General features: G+C 41.8%; 1 long non-coding RNA gene across 1 annotated transcript in view; it reads left to right on the top strand.

The window, feature by feature from the left end:
- The first annotated feature begins 843 nt into the window (after window positions 1-843).
- The window catches only part of LOC140718601 (uncharacterized), a 39,867-nt gene continuing 22,857 nt past the window's right edge, over window positions 844-17,853 (top strand). Inside the window, exons 1-2 of the long non-coding RNA XR_012096745.1 lie at window positions 844-999; window positions 7,912-8,218. This is a non-coding gene — a long non-coding RNA (uncharacterized lncRNA). The remainder of the gene's footprint in view (window positions 1,000-7,911; window positions 8,219-17,853) is intronic.

Here is a 17,853-nt window from a genome sequence, read left to right as displayed (position 1 = left end):
GATGTGCTTACTACTGCCCTTCCTGATTATGCTAGGACGATTTGGGCAGCTGTGAATACTTAACTTAGCATTCTGATGAGGGGCTACTCAGGATCTGAGCACGCACCATTGCACGATAAGTGAAAGCCTAAATAAAAGTTTGTATACTATTGATATTGGATCTTTGGATCAATGAACCACAGGAATTTAGAATCTACAAACACAAGAAAGTTTGCAGATGCTGGAAGTCTAAAGCAACACACACAAAATGCTGAAGGAACCCACCTGCTCAGGCAGCATCTATGGAAATGAATTAACAGTCGCTGTTTTGCGTGGAGATCCTTCTTCAGGGTTGGAAAGGAAAGGGGAAGACACCAGAATAAAAAGGTAGGGGGAGGGGAAGGAAGATAGATAGAAGATGATAAGTGAAGCAAGGTGGGCAGCTAAGACAATGGGCTGGAGAGGAAGGAAATTGAAAAGAGAGGAGAGTGGAACATAAGGAAAAGGGAAGGAGGAGAGGGTGCAGGGGATGGTGATAGGCAGGTGAGAAGAAGTAAGAGGGCAGAGTGGTTAGAATCTCTGTAACGCTGAATGCTGAAAGCAGCTTATTTAGTCAAGTAAAATGTATGGCATTTATCACATCTGGCAAATTTCACTTTAGGTTTTCAATCAGTGTAATGTTGTCTATTCAAAGGCCCTCTGTAACATGCAGGGAATCAGTGATTTCAGATTGGTGCCTCCTTTCATGGCTAGGCCTAAGAGCTGATAGGCTTCTGTGGGAGAAGTGGAATGCACCCAAAAATTACCGTGAAGTTTCAAAACACAGCTATGAAAACACTATTATATCCAGAGCTGCTGCTTCTCTCCTGTTTGCATACCTCTCCGCCGCTGAACAAACTGGAGGTGCCGATGTTGCAACCATGTAACCCGCTGACAAGCATTTGCTTGTTGCTAATTGGAAAAGCTTGACAGAGGGCCAAAGTTCAGCACCGAGGCGAAGATGAGGAGATTAGAGAGCAGGTAAGCCAAGCAGCGACCAACAATAAACACAAGGCGTTCTGGAAATCCAGTATAACACGCACATACAGAAAATGTTGGAGGAACTCAGCAGGTCAGGCAGCATCTATGGAGAGGAATAGAGTCGATGCTTTGGGCTGAGACCCTTCATCATCACAGGTGTCGACCCAAAGCATCGACACTTTATTCCTTCTCATTGATGCTCAGAACCAGAATCAGACTCGGGTTTATTATCACCGGCATGTGTTGTGAAATTTGTTAACTTAGCAGCAGCAGTACAATGCAATACATTATATAGAAGGGGAAAAAAGTAAAGATAAATAAATAAGTCAATTACAGGATATGTATATTGAATAGATTAAACATCATACAAAATACAGAAATAATATATACTTAATAACTGAGGTAGTGTTCACGAGTTCAATGTCCATTTAAGAATCAGATGGCAGAGGGGAAGAAACTGTTCCTGAATCACTGAGTGTGTGCCTTCAGGCTTCTGTACCTCCTCCCTAATGGTAACAATGAGAAAAGGGCATGCCCTGGGTGCTGGGGATCCTTAATAATGGACGCTGCCTTTCTGAGACACCGCTCCTTGAAGATGTCCTGGGTACTTTGTTGGCTAGTACCCAAGATGGAGCTGACTAAATTTGTGACCCACTGCAGCTTCCTTTGTTGTAGCCACCCCGCTCACCCCCCCCCCCATATCAGACAATGAGGCAGCCTGTCAGAATGCTCTCCACAGTACATTTAGAGAAGTTTTTGAGTGTACTTGTTGTCATACCAATCTCTTCTAACTCCTAATGAAGTATAGTCACTGTCTTGCCTTCTTTATAGCTTCATTGATATGTTGGGACCAGGTTAGATCCTCAGAGATCTTGACACCCAGGAACCTGAAACTGCTCACTCTCTCCACTTCTGATCCTTCTATGAGAATTTTTACACGTTCCTACGTCTTACCCTGCTGTATCTGGTAGGAATAATCCAAATTTTGTTAGGAATAATCCAAATAGGATATACATCGTAAATGGTAGGGCATTGAGGAATGCAGTAGAACGGAGTGATCTAGGAATAATGGTGCATAGTTCCCTGAAGGTGGAATCTCATGTGGATAGGGTGGTGAAGAAAGCTTTTGGTATGCTGGCCTTTATAAATCAGAGCATTGAGTATAGGAGTTGGGATGTAATGTTAAAATTGTACAAGGCATTGGTAAGGCTGAATTTGGAGTATTATGTACAGCTCTGGTCACCGAATTATAGGAAAGATATCACCAAAATAGAGAGAGAGTACAGAGAAGATTTACTAGAATGTTACCTGGGTTTCAGCACCTAAGTTACAGGGAAAGGCTGAACAAGTTAGGTCTTTATTCTTTGGAGCATAGAAGGTTGAGGGGGGACTTGATAGAGGTATTTAAAATTATGAGGGGGATAGATCGAGTTGACTTGGATAGGCTTTTTCCATTGAGAGTAGGGGAGATTCAAACAAGAGGACATGATTTGAGAGTTGGGGGCAAAGTTTAAGGGTAACACGAGGGGGAATTTCTTTACTCAGAGAATGGTAGCTGTGTGGAATGAGCTTCCAGTAGAAGTGGTAGAGGCAGGTTCGGTATTGTCATTTAAAGTAAAATTGGATAGGTATATGGACAGGAAAGGAATGGAGGGTTATGGGCTGAGTGCGGGCCAGTGGGACTAGGTGAGTGTAAGCGTCGGCACGGACTAGAAGGGCCGAGATGGCCTATTTCTGTGCTGTAATTGTTATATGGTTATCTGCTGAGTTTCTTCAGCATTTTGTGTGTGACAAACAATAACCATGAGTTTTGATGAGTGGAACAGTCGTTAAATGAACTAGTAACCGAGAGCCAGAGGTTCCTTCCCATTAAAAATTCAATCTGTTTGGCATTAAGGATCTCTTAACTCGGGTCAAATATTATTGGTTTGTAGTAAGAACACATCTTGTTCGTGGAACCCTCTGTCGCCTTACCTTATCTGTCCCAAATACGATTCTAAACTGCAGCAAAATACATTGTTAAACAGACAGCGCCTAATGTCAAGGTTACTGGGATTTTGAGGCAGCAGCTTCACTGGCTGTGTTACTGTGCCATTCTAAATTGTGGAATTTAAGGCTAGCAAAGAATCAACAGTTCTGAGTGGAAAGGAGAAAATTAGCTGACGGGCATGAAGATAAAACACAGAAATTAACATCAAAATCTGTTTCCTTTTTAATGCAGATTAATTCTTCATATCTCTTTCCCCCGTCTACATTTTCTACATTAAAGACAAGGGAGCTTCATAAATCACCAACAGACCGAAAAAAAGCTCTAGGATAGACAAATCTGATACGTAAGGCTCATTGGATTTTTAAAACTATTATTGTGCTAATATTAGAAAGACAAAGTATCATGCAATGGTTTGGCTTTAATAGGATCATCTTAGCCTAATGATTGAGAACATCATCCTCTTTAATGTTAATATTAATTTTATCTCTCATCCTATTGCTAAATTGCCAGCTGTTAAGGCAGTCACCACCATATACTAATGAGTTGATTTAAAAACACCCTCATTCTCCGCGTAGCTGAGAGCCGTGATAATTTTAAGTGGAGTATTTTGCTTTTGACTGTGCTTATCTCACCTGCCAAGATAGGGTTTAGCCGACTGCTTCATGTCTCAAGCTGTCCCTCCCTGCCTAGTTTGCAACAACAGGATACTTGCATCTATTAGTCAAGCTGCACCTGTAGTTACATAGTGCAAAAGCAATTTTACTGAAAACAGCAGCAGTTCCAGGTGAAAGTTAGCTGGTTAACCCTTTCAAACCTTATTCCTCAATATCCATTGAGTCCCTCTGTTTTATGGAGATTCAACTGGCATTTTAAGTGATACACACTGGTTTAAGAGTTCAAATGCACATTCAGGGCAGTTCAGTTGGATTGACCAGTGAGACAAGCTGATTTGCCTTCATTTGCGGCTAACCCAGCGCAAGATGAGGAACTGCTGCGTACTTGCTCTTTCAGAGACATGGCTCCAGGGCAACATCCCATGCACCATCAATCTATAGGCCATGCCACTCAGGGACTTGTGCTAATATTAATTTAGTGTCTGTATGTGCTTATAGTATCTATATGTGCTGTGTGCAACTGTATGTACTGTGTTTTGCACCTTGGCCCCAGGGGAACAATACTTAATTTAGCTGTACACATGTGTATGGTTGAATGACAATTAAACTTGAACTTGAACTTGTATGGCCTGAGTGGTAATTAGCTATCAGTTCTGAGAGGAAATAAAGAAGCAAGTATTTGGAATGCCCTTCTGGGTTGGATGGTGAAAAACTGATTCAATTGTCATTTTTAAAGGAGAATTCTAAGGTAGGTTTAGTTTCATTTGTCTTCGGAACATACAATGAAATGTATCATATGTGCCAACGACCAACACAGTATGAGGACGTTGCTAGGGATAGCCTGCAAGGATCACCATGCTTCCAATGACAACATAGCATGCCCACAACTCGTTAAGCATAACCCTTATGTCTTTGGAATGTGGGGCAAAACCAAGCACCCGGAGGAAACCCGTGTGGTCACGGGGAGAACGTACAAACTCCTCACAGACAGCAGTGCGAATTGAATTCCAATCTACTGATCACTGGCTCTATAAAGCACTGTGATAACTGCTGTGCTACCTTTCTACCATGATGTCCTTATATGGATTGGTCACTGAGGAATGTTCAAACTCCTTATGGACAGAGGTGGGAATTGAACCCTGAACTCCCAATTCAAAGATTAATTTATTTATTATCAAAGTGTATAACCCTGAGATTCTTCTTCTCCAGATAGCCATGAAACCAAGAAAAAAAAAACGGCAACACAGTCATCAATCCCCAAACCCTCCCTCCCCTGCACAAAATGCAACAGACTAGAAAAAATTCCATAGGTTATAGGCCAAATCCGTATCCATAACCAAAATGCAGAAAACCTTGGTAACATCTTCTGGGCACAACAGCAGGCCACACAGGATTCCCCCTCGGGCAGAAGGGCAATCATACCAGTGATCAAAAGGCAGGTAGCTGGAGCTCACCTTCCACATTCACCTCATTGTTTCAGCCTCTCTCCTCGCTTTAATCAGTGACTAATGGAAGCTTTAATTGGCAAAATGGAGTCAAACATGGCTCATGCCTCCCCCATTGCCTTCTCGCTTTGAGGTTTGTTACTGCCTCCCAGAATCCTCTTGGAGACAGCAAAGCTCTGGATCACCCGAAAGATCTCCAAACTGCAAATCACAGGCTCCAACATTTCCAGAAACGCATTCAAGATGACAAACAGATGTAAAAGACATAAAAGAAGTGAAATAAATAGTTTCTTGGTCTACCCAGAAGATGCCGACCGTGGGAGTGTTGTACACTGGCACCATCTTGACTGGACCTTCTGGCATTGGCACTGTAAATTGTTACACTAATCGCTATGCTACGTGGCCACTATTACTGTAACCATGCAGTTGTGCTGGCAAGGAAACTTATTGAATCTCAGTCTGCCTTCATTCAGTTTACTTCCTTTTCCTCTCCTGAAGTCATATTAAGACCATCAGACCATAAAACCATAAACCCATAAGACACACTGGGGAGCAGAATTAGGACATTTGAGTCATCCTGTCTACTCTGATGTTCCATCACACCCAATCCATTATCTCTCTTAATCCCATTCTCCTGCCTTAACCGCATAACCATTGACACCCTGACTAATCAAGAACCCATGAACTTCTGCTCTAACTATACCCAATGACTTGGCACATCTGTGGCAAGGAATTCCTCAGATTTAACAGCATCTGTCTAAACAAATTACTCCTCATTTCTATTATAAAAGGATTCTATCCTAAACAGACTAAATGCCATTCTTTAATAATTTAATGGTTGGGAAGACGTTGGAGTTTTTTTTATTAAGGGTGAGGTTTCAGGGTACTTGGAGGCAGATGATAAAATAGATCAAAGTCAGCATGGTTTCCTTAAGGGAGATCTTATCTGACGAATTTGTTGGAATTCTATGAGGAAATAACAGGGAGGATAGACAAAGGAGAGTCAGTGGATATTGTGTATTTGGATTTTCAGAGGACCCTTGACAAGGTGCCACAAATGATGCTGCTTAACAAGATAAGAACCCATGTAATTACAGGAAAGATATTAGCATGGATAGAAGATTGGCTGATTAGCAGGAGGCAAAGAGTGAGAATAAAGGGGGCCTTTTCTGGTTGGCTGCCAGTGAATAGTGGTGTCACACAGGGATCGGTGTCGGGGGACCGCTTCTTTTGGTTGACAGAATTGATGGCTTTGTGGCCAAGTTTGCAAAGGAGTAGTGTTGGAGAAGCGGGGAGTCTGCAGAAAGACTTAAACAGATAGAGAGAATGGGCAGGGAAGTGACACATAGAATATAGTGTAGAGAAGTATATAGTCATGCACTTTGGTGGAAAGAATAAAGGTGTGGACTATTTTCTAAAAAGGGAGAAAATTCAAAAATCAGAGGTGCAATGGGACTTTGGATTGGTCACACAGGAATCCCTAAGGGTTAACGTGCAGTTTAGTTGGTAGTAAGGAAGGCAAATGCAAGGTTACCATTCATTTTGAGAGGACTAGAACATAAGAGCAAGGATGTAATGCTGAGGCTTTGGTATGACCACACTTGGAGTATTGTGAGCAGCAGAAAAGATGTGTCGGCATTGAAGACGGTCCAGAGGGGATTCGTGAAAAGAATTCCGGAAATAAAAGGGTTAACCTATGAGGAGCGTTTGATGGCTCGGCGTCTGTATTTGCTGGAGTTCAGAAGAATGGTGAGGCTCATTGAAACCTATTGAATATTGAAAAGCCTAGAGTGGATTTTTCCCAGGGGGAGTCAGGGACCATAGAGTGCTATCTCAGAATAGAGGGACATCCATTTAGAACAAAGATGAAAGGGAATTTTTTTTAACCAGATGGTGGATGGTAAATCTGTGGAATTCTTTCCATGGACGGCTGTTGAGGGCAAGTCACTGGGTATATTTAAAGTGGAGGTTGATAGTTTCTTGACTAGGCAGGGTATCAGTGATTACAGGGAAAAGGCAGGAGAATGGGGTTGAGAGGGAGAATAATCATCCATGATAGATTGGCGGAGGAGACTTGATGGGCCAAATGGCCTAATTCTGCTCCTAAGTCTTAAAGTCTTATAACAGTTGCAGTGATGTTGAACAGAAAATAAGAGCAGTTGAATTGAAAGAACATATACAAGCAAGCAGGGAATCGCATTTTCAATCTATGATTCTATGATCTGATAGCCCCCCAGACTTACCTCCTTTCTTAAGGACTACTGGACAATACTGTTCACTCAAAATGGGGGAGGGGTGTTTCACTAATAAAATCCGATTTCTACCTAACTCAGAAGAGGACTCAAACATCAATGCTAATGAAAGAAGCTAAGTTGAGTAACAGACTGGGTACTGTGCAGTGCTTTCTTCAATGCTTTTCAAGGGCTGCAATTCCCTGAATCAATTGGTGAAATAACTGGTAAATGATTACATCTCAAATAGAAATTGGAGCTGCATAGCCAAACCCTATGAATCCGCGTCTAGTCTCCTGCAATAAAAATTCCATCCTGATGGATTGGCTGTGAGCCTAATTATACAGAAAGAAGGGGGGACTGAGACACGATGGCTGGGAATCACTCTTACACCAGCTCCAAATCAGTGGAGTTTAATTGAAGGACAATTGTCAATGTACTACGTTTCTCTATTCACATTTGCAACATCTGATGTAAATTTAGCACCTGGCCCAGTTGGACAGGTAAACAAATTATTTTTACATCAATGGTTGTGTGTTGTCAGTACCAACAGCTCTCTGTGAAGTGTTAACATAGTTTTAAAGCTGGACTTGATTTTGGGAAATATTAACTCATGTAAATATTTTTTTTAGGAACAAGAAGTTACAATGTTTAATTGGATTGACTTGGCTGCACAAGCCGGGTGTAAATAGTGACCCACGCAAAAAATAAGGAGGACGACCATTTCCATCGTTGGTAAGAAGCTGCATAGTGGAGTTGAGTCAACCCAATGCATCAGGGACACATCCCTCCCTACCATCAAAAGCATCTACATGAGGTGCAGCTTTATGAAGGAATATCAATTGTCAAAGATCTTCACCATCTAGGCCATGCCATCTTCTCACACTACCATCGGGCAGAAAGTACAGAAGCCTGAAGTCCCGCACCACCAGGTTCAAGGTCAGCTATGTCCCTTCAACCATTCAGTTCTTGAAGGGACCTGTACGACAACAGTAGAGCAACACTCTGACTACTTTGACCCTTGTTTTTTTTTCAGTTGTGTTCCTCCTTGTAAAAATTGCACATAATTTATGTTTAATTTACAGTTGTGAACCTGTTGCTATATGCTTGGGGTGTTGCTGCAAGTAAGATGTATACATCTGTGCACAGGACAGATGTATAAACCCAATTTTGACTTTTTTTTGACATTGCTCCTTGTCGTTCAACTCAACAACTGAACTGATTCATAACCTACCGGCTCAATTTTACAACTCTACAATTCAGGCTCTCGGTATGATGAATTATATTTTAATTGCACAATTTATCTTCTTTTGCACATTGTTTGTCATTCTTAGTTTACAGTATGTATAGTTTTCTTCTTGATACTATTATTGGGAGGAGGCACAGGAGCCTTTGGGCCCACACCACCAGCTTCAGGAACAGTTATCACCCTACAACCATCAGGCTCCTGAACCAGTGTGGATAACTTCACTCACCTCAACTCTGAACAGAGTCTATGACCTACAGATTCATATTCAAGGATGTTACAACAGATGTTCTTAGCATTACTTGTTTAATTTGCGTAACTTGTCTTCTTTTGCACAATAGTTGTTTATCAGTTTTTTTTTGGTAGAATTTTCATAAATCCTATTGTATTTCTTTATTTTCCTGTAAATATTCACAAGAAAGCGGCTCTCATGGTAGTATATGGTGACATACAGTATATGTGCTTAGATAATAAATTTAACATTGACTTTGAAGTTAAGTTTGCTTATAGCAAGATTATTTTCTCCCAATAAATTGCTGGTAAACTTATGCAGTGTGTGCATTTAGAATGTTCAAGGTTTGAACTAGGAACGAGAGTAATGAGAGTGAAATCAGATGGTGGTGGACTTTAGGAGATCTAGGCCTCATATGGAGCCAGTGATCATTAATGGAGAATGTGTGGAGCAGGTTAAGACCTATAAGTATCTGGGAGTACAGTTGGACGAGAAGCTAGACTGGACTGCCAACACAGATGCCTTGTGCAGGAAGGCACAGAGTCGACTGTACTTCCTTAGAAGGTTGGCGTCATTCAATGTCTGCAGTGAGATGCTGAAGATGTTCTATAGGTCAGTTGTTGAGAGCGCCCTCTTCTTTGTGGTGGCGTGTTGGGGAGGAAGCATTAAGAAGAAGGACGCCTCACGTCTTAATAAGCTGATAAGGAAGGCGGGCTCTGTCATGGGCAAAGTACTGGAGAGTTTAACATCGGTAGCTGAGCGAAGGGCGCTGAGTAGGCTACGGTCAATTATGGAAAACCCTGAACATCCTCTACATAGCACCATCCAGAGACAGAGAAGCAGTTTCAGCGACAGGTTACTGTCGATGCAATGCTCCTCAGACAGGATGAAGAGGTCAATACTCCCCAATGCCATTAGGCTTTACAATTCAACTGCCAGGACTTAAGAACTTTTTTAAAGCTATTATTAATGCTTTTTGAGTTAGTGATTTAGATGCATATCATATTATTACTGAGTTAAGTATTGTATGTAATGAGTTTTTGCTACAACAAGTGTATGGGACATTGGAAAAAATGTTGAATTTCCCCATGGGGATGAATAAAGTATCTATCTATCTATCTATCTATCTATCTACACTTGAAGGGATGAATGGCCTTTTTCACCATCACATTCAATGACTAAATAGGATTACATCTTAGACTTTACTATTGGTTTCACCTGTCTCTATACCTAGCAGGTGAAAGGTTAGCACACTCTTCATCTTTTGTCAATAAAGGAGGACACCTTTGCTAAATCAAGGGGGGGGGGGGGGGGGTTATTGAGATTGAGGTTCAGATAAGTGATTGATCATCTTTATTAAGTGCTGTGTTGTTTGATGTGAGCAATCATGGTTTTCCTTCTCTATCCATGACCATGATTGTTAACATCGAAACACAGAAAACCTACAGCACAATACAGGCCCTTCGGCCCACAATGCTGTGCCGAACATACACTTACTTTAGAAATTACCTAGGGTTACCCATAGTCCTCTATGTTTCTAAGCTCCATGAACCTATCCAAGAGACTCTTAAAAGACCCTATCGTATCCACCTCCACCACCATTGCTGGCAGCCCATTCCACACACTCACCACTCTCTGCGTTAAAAACTTACTCCTGACATCTCCTCTATATCTACTTCCAAGCACTTTAAAACTGTGCCCTCTCGTGTTAGCCAGTTCAGCCCTATTGTTGGAAAATTTTTCCTCAGAAGTGATTTGCTATTGCTTTCTTCTGGATAGTATATTTACAAAACGGGTAGGCCCCAGGCGTTATCAATACTCCTCAAAATTGTCTGCCTGGTGTCAGTGGTCGCATAACCAGGACTTGTGATCTGCACCGGCTGCTCATATGACCATCCACCACCTGCTCCCATAGCTTCACATGACCCTGATTCAGGGTGGGAGGTTAAGCAGGTGTTACACCTTGCCCATGGGTGACCTGCAGGCTAGTGGAGGGGGGGAGAACCTTGCACCTCCTTTGGTAGAGACGTATCTCCACCCTGCACCCTGAATAAGTGATTAGTTGGTGCTAAAAGAGCAAGTTTGGGGCTGAAAAACTAGTTGAATTCTTTCATTCCCCCTTCGATACAAGATGATGATAGAGGACTGAAAATCACAGATATTGCAACTTTGTCCAGGATAGGAAGCAATATAAAAGGAGTGGTCAGTTCAATGCTTTACAGGAAGACTAGCATTTTAATCATGAACTGATGAATGAAGGATGGCACTGGTTAATTAACAGCAAGTTCTATTTAATTAATGGAGTTCTCTAAAATGATGTCCTTATCATCATGTTACTGATGTTGAAGTTATTTATACAGAGTTCACAAAAACTTTCAGCAAAGTGAAATAAATCAAACAAATCAAAGTGAAGCAAAGTTAGCAAAATTAGAACAACTGGGGAAAAGGAGGCAAAGATGTCCCGAGAAACAAAATTATAGCAATTGACGGAAAATTAGTTAATATTCTCATGTAGGTAATAATGAGACAGTTTAATTTAATGCGAAGCAGTAGCAGAATCTTTGTCATTTTATTATAAAACAACTTCACAAACTGTAAATATTCTTATAAAGCTGAGGCTTTATAAGGCAACAGTCAGACTGCACTTGGAGTTTTCTGAGCAGTTTTGGGCCCCTTATCAAAGAAATGATATGCTGGCATTGGAGAGAGTCCAAAGGAAGTTGATAAGAATGATCCCAGAAATGAAAAAGTGAATGTATGAGGAGCATTTGATGGCTCTGGGCCTGTTCTTGCTCTAGTTTAGACAAATGTCGGTGGAATCTCATTAAAACCTATTGAATATTGAAAGGCCGAAATAAAGTGGATATGGAGAGGATGTTTGCTATAGTGGGGGAGTCTAGAACCAGAGGGCACAGTCTCAGAATACAAGGAAGTCCCTTTAGAAAAGACAACAGAAGGAATTTCTTAGCAAGAGGGTGGTGAGTTTGTGGAATTCATTGCCACAGACGGCTCTGTAGGCCAGTCGTTGGGTATATTTAAAAAAGAGGTTGATAGATTCTTGAGTAGAAAGGGCAGCAAAGGTAACTGGAAAAAGGCAGGAGATGGATAATAATGATGGAATGGCAGAACACTCAATGGGATCAATGGCCTAATTCTGCTCCTATGTCTTATGGTCACAAACTGATAGATATCGTGAATGAATACAACGTTGTTGTAAAGACTACAGGAAAGGGCTGGCACACTGCAAAATGAAATGCTGTGTGGAAATGTGAGTTGAGGTATTTCAGAGTAAGAGATATCATAAGTTAATTGGCACTCTCTAAGTTCAATGGTGCAAGTCTAAAAGATAAACATTATTTTTATTTGTCTCGTATACAGTGAAATGCATCGTTTTGCATCAATGACCAATACAGTTTGAGCATGTGCTGGGAGAAGCCAGCAAATATTGCCATGCTTCTGCTGCCAACATACTCATTGCTTGTTATGCTGTTGGTGTTTAAGGCAGCAATGAATGTCCTCTATTTCTGTCTGTCCATACAGTTGTGCACCGATATAGAAGAATTCTTCATTGCTATCTCCGTAACAATTTTTTTCTAAACACCCAGGGTTGTTAGCTCTGAGCTGAACCCTGGAACCTGGAGAACTGATGGACCACTCTTAGTCTGGCCTCTACCCTTTGACCTGCTTGGCATTTTCCCTACCAAGAACCAAAGCACAAGGTCCTGACTCCAGCCAACATAGCTCCCCGGATCATTGAGGCACGCAAACCTCCAAACCCTATGACAAGGTTCTGGTCCTCTTGGACGGGTGGCAGTATAGTGTGCCCACAACTTACTAACCCTAACCCCATAAGTCTTGTGGAATGTGGGAGGAAACTGGAGTACTCTGAGGAAACCCACGCAGTCATGGATAGAATGTACAAACTCCTTACAGAGAGCAGCAGGAATTGAACCCGGATCTTTCAATCACTGGCGCTGTGAAGTATTGGCTAACCACTATGCTACTAAAAAGAAAATCTGCGGTTGCTTGAGCACTGTCCTTTGAAAGTGGGAGGACAGGTTATTAAAGAAGTTAATGAAGCGGGCGTTGCTGGAAATATTTGACAGATACAGTATAGAGAAATAAACAGAATTAATGTCCCTGGTCAATGATGTGTCTCCAGCACTGGGAACTATTAAAAACAAACTAGTTTTAAATGCAGAGGAAAGCAGGTGAGGGAAAGGAAGGAATTAGTGATGGGGTTGAAAGCAGGAGAGACTAAATAATGAAAGGTGTGATTGCAGATGAATGAAAATGATAGTAGAAGAAGAAAATGAGCAAGTGATTCTGAAGCCGGTGTAACTGGGGAAGCAGAATGCAATTCTGAAATGAACCAGTACTGAATACAGGAACTAGGAAATGAAAAGCTGGAAATTCTGATTATTGCAAATTGCTGAACTCTGTGTTCAATCTGGAAACCTGTAACGTTCCTAGTTAGAAGGTGATGTGCAAAGCTTAATTGGAAAGGTGTCAAAGACAGAGGGCAGAGAGGTCAGCATCAGGGTGGTTGGACAACTCAAGCAATGAGCAACTATCTCGTGCTTTGCAGAGCAGTCGCACAATCTGCCTTTAGCCTCCATAAAGTAGTGAAGGTTATGAAGAAAATAAGTTGAAATAAGTACACATAAATCAAGAGGAATCTGGAGGAAAGATTTGAAGCCCTGGATGGTAGAAAGAAAAGAAAAAAGGAGAGGTGTGGCATCTCCTGGGGATGTTTCTCAGCTCTGGAAACTAACACAGCCTGTGTGCATGGCTGCTTTCCAGCATACTTGTTACCACACTGTTCCAAATGGACTAGACTGATTCATCGGCTGAGGGAAAGGAGCAGGTGATTTATTTCCACAACCGCAAGCACAAGGGATTCTGCAAGTGCTAGAAATCGTGAGCAACACCCACAAAATGCTGGAGGGACTCAACAAGTCAGGCAGCATCTATGGAGGGAATAAACAGTCAACGTTTCATGCCGAGACCTTTTATCAGGACAGGAAAGGAAGGGGGCAGAAGCCAGAATGACAAGATGGGGGAGGGGAAGGAGTACAAGCTGGCATGAGATTGGTGAGATCAGGTGAGGGGAAAGGTGGGTGGCTGGTGGGGGGGGATGAAGTTTAAAAAATGGAGGAGATTTTCACAGTGTATGCTGGCAATATCAGAACCCAAGTGCAGAGGAATGATGGAGTCTGTTGTAGAGATGGCGACGAAAGTTTATTCATAAGAATTCCAAAAAATCATCGGTGGCTCAGCCAAGCGACACTGCGAGAAATAACATTCTCAAAATTAGGACCCTGCAATAGAACTAATTTGGCATCCTCCTAAATAATACAAATAACATGGGATCCCTGAGCCTTTCAAAATAAGCTTAATAAGATTAAACAGAAGGCACCAGGAGATTGCTTTACAAAGAGCAAGCTGCTGGAGAAAAACAGAAGAAACTCTAAATGAATAACGACGGTTGTTAAACAACAATAACAAATTCAGGTGCTATTAAAAACCTTGGAGCCCAATTCTATCCAGCACCCCACATAGGCCCAAAGAGCTCATTACAGTGATAGGTGCAAGAGATAAAGGGCTGAAAAAGAAGGAGAAAACAGTGGACAATTGAAGAAAGGGAAGGAGGAATGGAACAGAACCAGATGGAGGTGATAGGCAGGAGCGGAGAAGTGAAGGGGTGAGAGGATAACCTTAATATCTTTCACCTCTTCTCTTCTGCTGATCTGCCCATCACCAACCTTTCCTTTTTTGCCATGGTCCATTGTCCTTCAGCAGTTTATGCAACTTATTTTCCCTTGTTTGTTCTTCAATTCCATGGGTTTTTAGGTCACCCAAAAACATGTACAGCTGTAGACATGGTGCATTCTCTTGCTGATACTGTATTGCTTTAAGGATAACCAAGTTAGAGTCTGGTTACCATGGGCTATTGACTGCAGTATATGATCTGTGAGTGTGATTATGCCTACTACTTCCCCTCTGGGCTCCCTCCTCCTTTCTCCTATTGTCCACTCTCCTCTCCTATCAGATTCTTTGTCTTTTTCCACCCACATATCACCTTCCAGCTACCCTCTTTCCCCTCCCCCCATCTTTTTATTTTGACATCTTCCCCCTTCCTTCTCAGTCCTGAAGAAGGGCCTTGGACCGAAATGTCACCTGTTTACTCTTTTCCATAGATGCTGCCTGACCCACTGTGCACCTCCAGCATTTTCTGTGCGTTACTTTGGATTTCCAGCATCTGAAGATTTGCTCGTGTTTGCCAGGTTGTTGCTTGACTAATCTGTTGAGCTGGTCCAGAAATCTAATATCTGACAGTGACTTAGTGATCAGGTCATTGGTTAGATTAATAAATAGTCTTTCATTTGCATTATATTTTATCCATTAAGTATAACTTACAGTATGCTTACTTTATCTAATTTATGCTTGTGTGTCCTCTGAACCTACAGTTCTGTGAAAAAGTCTTAAGACTTCTGCGCAGTACTGAATTTGTCAGCGTGGAGCAGAGAGCGCGTTTGTAAATCTGGTGGAAGCAAAGGATGCCGGGGATGGTGAGGGTAGAACGTCGCAGGAAGTGTTTGGGACAGGTGGCAGAGAAGGAATGCCAGGGGCATGGGGTGGCACGGGGTACAGATACACCCAGCCCTGAAACACCAGGCAAGCCCATTTGATTCCAAACAGTTGGTTTATCGATCATTACCGGATATCTCTCTAGTGCTCCCCACTCCCTCCCCTCTTCCTTCCCCTTTTCCCAACCCTCTCCCTGCCCCCTTCCCACTCTCAGACCAAAACAGAGACCCATATCAGAATCAGGTTTAGCATCACTCACATATGTCATGAAATTTGGTTTGTTTTGCAGCTGTACAGAGCAATACATAAAATTACTACAGTACTGTGTAAAAGTCTTAGGCACCCTAGCTAAGTATATACACCAAGACCTTTGCAGCACACTGTATTTGTCAGCGATGCTGCTGCAAGCAACTTTCCCATTGTACCTCTACCTCACTGCGATTGTGCACGTGACAATAAGCTTGACTAGACTCTGTGGCTTTTCAACACTGGTTTGCTTCAGAAGGCATTTTAAACATCAGTCATGTTGGTGGGCTCTGGAGTTACACATACAAGGAAGGCCACCTTCCCTCCTGAAAGAACGTTAAATAATTGCTGATCCTATTATCAAAAAATACATTGTCAGCAACACTGGCATTTTATTCCTGTACTTCATAAAATTCTCTGATTTACCTTCTCCAGTAATTTGAACTCATGTCTTTAGATTGCTTTGGGTTTTTGACCTGTTACTGCTATAACTGCGCTGACAGTACATAAATAGCCTGAGTAAGCTTGCAGCAATAAGGAAAGGTGGGGGACACTGGTGCTGTTCCCCTTGAAGTGGCCACGTTCCTTCCCAGTGGCGATTACAATCAGGAAGTGTGTGGGTAGAATATGAAGACAAATGGTTTCGAATGGTGGAAGGAACCACAACCAGACACCACAGGTGTTGGCGAATGACAAGAAGAATCATATCAACAAGAAGGGAATCATGTTCAAGCAATGAATGACTGAGATTTAGAATCCACTGCCTAGCAGGATGTTGGGAACAGATGCAATAATAGTTTAACGGTTGGGGAATTGAGAGAGAAGAAAATAGAGGAAGCTTAGGTAAGGACTGCTTGCAAAAAAAAAGTAATAGACTCTATATGCTAGGTGATCTATATAATTATTCTAAAGAAAAAAATCTGTGTTTATCAAGCATCTTTCACAAGGCATCCAAAAACAGCTTAGGAAAAAATCCTTTGAAGTGTGATCCCTCTGGTAAGCTGGAAGAAATGTAGCAGCCATTTGGGGCACAGTAGCTCCTACAAACCACAACGTGTTAACAGCTGGATAATCTCCTCTGCTGAAGATGTTAGAAGGAACATTGGTCAAAATCTTGAAAATGTTCCTCATTCATTGAGGAGGACAGACAGGGGCACTTCATCAGGAAAATGCCACATCCGACAATGCAGCAGACAGTGTACAGTATGTGACTGTGCCAACTTTAATTAGCTGATTGTGCCTCAGACATGGGATTCAAACCCACGCTGTTCTTATTCAGAAGTAGTCATAGGCAAATTGATTCCAATTACCCCTTCTAAAAACAGTGTAGAATAGGAAGACAAACTTGGTTTTGGGCTTCAAAAGGTCTGGGAGTGAAAGAGTTAATGTATTAAGAGAGTTCGATGGCCCCAGGTCTGTACTTGCTGGAACTTAGAAGAAAGAGGGGAGATTTCTTTGAAGCCTATTGGATAGTGAAAGGACTAGACAAAGTGCACATGGAGAGGATGTTTCCTATCATGACTGAGTCTAGGACCAGAGGGTGCAGCCTCAGAAAAGAGGGACATTCATTTAGAAACGAGATGAGAAGCCAGAGGGTTGTGAATCTGTGGAATTCATTGCCACAGACAGCTGTGGAAGTCATGTCATGGGGTATATTTAAAGCAGAAGTTGATAGGCTCTTGATTAGTAAGGGCGTCAAAGATTACAGGGAGAAGGCAGGAGAATGGAGTTGAAAGGAATAATAAATCAGTTATGAAGGTATGGTGAGGCAGTCATGATAGCCAAATATCCTAGTTCTGTTCCTATACCCTACGGTCTTATGTCCAACAGTCTCTCTATGGTCAGACATTATAACCACTTTAGCAAGGTACAAGAGGGTGTATGAAACAATACCAAACATTAGTTTGACAGAGGAATATTATATTGAGCATCAATTGCTAAACTTGATCTCTGTAATCTGTAAACTTGAATGATATTTATTGCTAAAATAGATCTGTAATCTGTAACAAACAAGAGTAAATCTGTAGATGCTGGAATTCCAAGCAACACAAAGAAAATGCTGGAGGAACACAGCAGGCTGACAGCATCTACGAAAAAGAGTATAGTCGACGTTTTGGGTTGAGACCCTTCAGCAGTCAAAAGGGTACTTCAGAAGGATCTTGGCCTGAAACATCAACTGTACAGTTTTCTGTAATCTGTAAACTTGAATGACATTTATTGTTAAAGTAGATAGGTAATCTGTAAATTTGAATATTTATT

This window comes from Hemitrygon akajei, chromosome 30 (assembly GCF_048418815.1).
Source record: "Hemitrygon akajei chromosome 30, sHemAka1.3, whole genome shotgun sequence".
In the NCBI taxonomy this organism is placed as follows: domain Eukaryota; kingdom Metazoa; phylum Chordata; class Chondrichthyes; order Myliobatiformes; family Dasyatidae; genus Hemitrygon; species Hemitrygon akajei.
Note: the sequence above shows the minus strand (reverse complement) of the source record. Positions and strands in the feature narration are given on the sequence as shown.